Consider the following 4,797-nt stretch of genomic DNA (forward strand, 5'->3'; position numbering starts at 1 on the left):
CTGTTATAGACTGTGGGCCCTATTTTGCACCCAAGTCGCGCTACCCACTATTTGGGGTCGGCGAGTTGCTATCTTGCGACACCAGCCTTATCAGCAACCACCAACCAATCAGTGTGCCAGATGCCATTGCTTTTAAGAGCAAGCTGTGCAAGCCGTTATACCCAGTGCTACACTCTCTCTCTCTCTCTCTCATGGAAGATCGGAGAGGCAGTCTTTGATAAGCTTAACTGGCAACTGTTGATAAAAACACAACTTATAGACAAAATAACTGTCACGCTTTTGTGGATTACAGTAAAATTATAATGACAATCGCATTCGCCGGAAGATACCATTTGGGGACAGCACCAGCTGCCTTGTGCGTAATTAACGGGTAGCGGGTATAGTGCCATGGGATAGCGCAGGGCGCGAGATAGGGCCCTGAATGCCTGTCACATGTATGTAGTCTGTGATAGACCAATCTGGGAACCCATCGCCAAATGAAAAGGAAAAACAGCGCCCTCTGCTGTTTTTTACTCTCTCACTTGGCTCTGGGAGAGGGTATATGGTGGACCCATGCGCAAGGAAACCGGGGTTTTGGTCTGCCTTCAGCCTTTCACTTCCGGTGGTGCGACTATGTTTTCATTCCCACAAACAATATTTCTACACAGAACACTAACACCACTTCTCCCAGAGAACATGGATCGTTTTGGTTATAAGCCCACTTCGGGGTATTTGATTGGGTAAAGCGCGGCCTGCTTCCTGATCTGAAGGCACGCCCACTTGTAGGTCAGTGCGTACACGTTATGACGAACCCCCCCGACAGATTCAAACGCAGAGCTGAATCTGTTCTTGAGAGATTAGTGATAGACTGAATCAGAATGCCTGCCACATGTTTATAGTGTGTGATAGACCGAATGCCTGACACATGTTTATAGTTTGTGATAGACTGAATGCCAGCCACATGTTTATAGTTTGTGATAGACTGAATGCCTGCCACATGTGCCTGGAGTACGTAGAGCCATGGAAGAAACCCAGGAATTTATGTTCCTCTGGTTCAGGGGTGGGCAGCATTTGTTTTGGGCCATGTGGACTTTGAAAAAGTGATTAAAGGGCCACACATCGTACAGTAACCGGAACAGCAGTGGGCAACTGGTATTTCTGGGCACCTTTTCTTTTTTAAATATTTATTTGTTGTCCTTTGAGGACTTTGCGGGCTGGATTGAGATGGTCAAAGGGCATTGAAGTGATGTCCACCTGGCATGTCGTTGACATTAAGAGTGAACTGGTTTAAACTGGTTTAATTAAAACCATTAATTAAGTGAATTGAAGCCCACTTTCAACATCATTTTAATTCTCAGCCATTTTCAACTAGTCTTCATATAATTGGTCCTCACTAATGCTTATTATAATATAGTACAATTTCTGTCTTGGTCTGTCTCGGAGGAAGGCTGTGGACGGTTCACAAACCTGCCTACCAGTGACATCATCGGTAGGCTGATATGGTCATTTCAAACAAGATTTCAAACTTTTTTAAATTCATATGAATGCGAGAACAATGGCTTCTATTATAGCATGCTAACTTTCCAGGAATGGAAAGCCTGTGGTTTCTATTAGTTCCCCCCATTGATGATGTCAGTGGTAGGCAGGTTTGTGAAATGTCCACAGCCCTCCTCTGAGACACCGACCAAGTAGACAAAAAAATTACCATAATATAGGCTCATGAGCATTAGTAACGACCAATTATATGAAGACAGGTTGGAAATGGCTGAAGTTGTCCTTTAAGATTGAACTGGTTTGACACCAATGGAAATTGGTTTTCCAAACAAACGCACATCTCCACATCTTTGTTCTGACAAATGGAAGAAGCTTGCGACACACATTTTGTTTCACAGCCTACTTCCATCTGAGACTCCGGTAGCAGAATCGATGCAAGACGGCGTTTCATTTTTTCAAGCTACTTGGCAGGTGATTGGATGATCCCGACCCTAGCAGCCGCTGATTGGTTCGTACACGCAGCGACCGGGTAGCTCTACTCCCTGAGCGATCCCAGATGCAGGGTGTATTGTGAAACTCAATACCGCCCCCATCTGGCTGAGTCAGGTTAACAATGTACTAGATGATTCTTTAATAATCTGCATATTAATATTCCATTATATGAGACCATGTTACCTAAATGATTCTTTAATCTACATATTAATATTCTGTCATATGAGACAATGTTACCTAAATGATTATTTAATAATCTACATTTTAATATTCTGTCATATGAGACAATGTTACCTAAATTATTATTTAATAATCTACATATTCATATTCTATCATATCGTTGCTGTCCGGCAGGAACCAGCTAACTCCATTGTTCCGCTTTTGCATTTCTTTCCATAAATCAGTGCTAATGAACACCCTTTACGTCTGTGTGTTGGTAAAAAAAAATATTGAACCAATGAAAAGTATTAAAAAGTGCTTCTAAAAAAAACAGCTAACTCTGTTGGATCCTCAAACTTTCTGCTAAACCAGCTAACTCCAGCAAAGGGGGGTGGAGTTAGCTGGTTTAGCTGACTCCAGGCTCCACTCCCTTTTGACCTCCAACCTCATTGTGAGCTTGGAGGTCCATTCATCTGTTCTTATCAATGATGAACAAAACCTCCTAACTGAACATTTTGGAGGTAGCTGGTTCCTGCCGGACAGCAGAGATATGAGACAATGTTACCTACATTATTCTTTGATAATCTACATATTAATATTCTGTCATATGAGACAATGTTACCTAAATGATTCTTTAATAATCTACATATTAATATTCTGTCATATGAGACAACGTTACCTAAATGGTTCTTGAATCCACATATTAATATTCTGTCATATGAGACAATGTTACCTCAATGATTCTTTAATCCACATATTAATATTCTATCATATGAGACAATGTTACCTCAATGATTCTTTAATAATCTACGTATTCAAACGTGAATGTTGTTTTTTATCACATTGTCACTGTCAGGTGGAAACCTTGTATGTCCAAAACTGTTACTTTGCAGGAAATAGATCCATTATAGTTATTATTTAGTCACAAGTGCTTGCTAAAACTCATTCATCAAATGTTCAAGTTTGTGAAAATAGCAGATCTATGCGAGATCAACAAGCTCACAACGTGTCGCATAGCAACGCATTGTGAGCTTGTAGATCAGCTTTTTTAGCTACTTTTAGCATTGGGGAATTAATAGTGGAGAGAAAATATAACACTTACAAACAAAGAATATGGAGAAACAAGATGTGGACAACAGCAACGATATACAGATTAAAAATGCAATAACATAAATACAATACAATTAAAATACTGTATGATATACTTGTTAAAATAATCGTTGAAACATACAATTGACACAATAGTTCTTTTAAATGTGTCTTTATTGACAACATGAATATGAGCATTATGGAAGCTCTTTAATGTAATGCTACCAGGACCATTGGTGGAAGAAGTACTCACATTTTTACTGGAGTAAAAGTACAAATACCATTTACAAGTACAAGTTACAATTTAGACATTTACACTCTTATCCACAATGACTTAAAAGTATAACCACACACTTTGTTACAAGTTAAATACTTGCAAAAGTACAAAAGTATTACTAGTAAAGCATACTTACAATACTCATAATGCAGAATGGCTTTTTGATATATGTCCAAATTTGTCAAAATCTTTCAAAAATAGCAATCTACAAGATCATAATGTGAAGCATTGTGACACGTTGTGCGCTTGAAGATCTTCTATTTTGGAAGAGCCGAATTCTAAAATAGGTTAAATGGTTAATGTATGTTTTGTATTAATAATGTAAATATACAAAGTAACTATAACTAAAGCACTTGAATATTGGTAATGGCATAAAAAAGTAGGCTACAATATTTGCCTCTGAGATGTAATGGATTGTCATGCAGTATGTGGCTGCAGACCCCCATCTGAAAACAATTTGAGCCAGAGACCCCCATAAGAGAAGATTCTATTTTCTAAATTATTCCATATTTTTCATTATTAGTGTCGCACAAAAGTAGTGAAAATAGCAGATCTACAAGCTCAGAACGCGTCGCATTGCGGCGTGTTGTGAGCTTGTAGATCTGCTATTTTTTCATTTTTTTAAATCATAATAAAAAAGGACTGGTTTTGGACGTACAAGGCTTTCATGTGACACAACAATAAAAATATATTTTACTATTTATTATCACTTTATTTATATAATTATAAAAGCATTATATTATACTATACATTTTCAAATAATTTAGATTATTATTACAACATATCGTTGCTGTCGGACAGAAAACCACAACACAAACACAAACATCTCCATATTTAGACTTTTTACGTTTTTTTTCATAAATTAATGCCCTACTTCATCATACAAGAGAGTGTTGCACAAAAATAGTGAAAATAGCAGATCTACAAGTTCTTTATAGATCTGCTATTTGCACTAATTTAAATGTTTTTTTCATATCATAAAAAAAAGGGATGGTTTTGGACATACAAGCTTTACACCTGACAGAAACGATATCTAAATGCAAGACCGGTCCATATGACCATATATAGCAGTGGTTCTCAACGTTTTTGTGTCAAGGACCCCCAAATTGATATGTAGTTGGCCGCAGACCCCCATCTGAAAAGGTTTCCCACTTTGAGAACCACTGATATATAGGACTATGACCATATATAGGTCCACTATTTGTGGAGTTTTGTTGGAGAACCGGTTGTCCAGAACCACCGATCTGACCGAACTGACCATATATATTTACTGACAACATCAGCAAACTCCATATATGGGCATAAAA

This window comes from Gymnoscopelus braueri (genome assembly GCF_963280865.1).
Source record: "Gymnoscopelus braueri genome assembly, chromosome: 9".
NCBI classification, from domain to species: Eukaryota; Metazoa; Chordata; class Actinopteri; order Myctophiformes; family Myctophidae; genus Gymnoscopelus; species Gymnoscopelus braueri.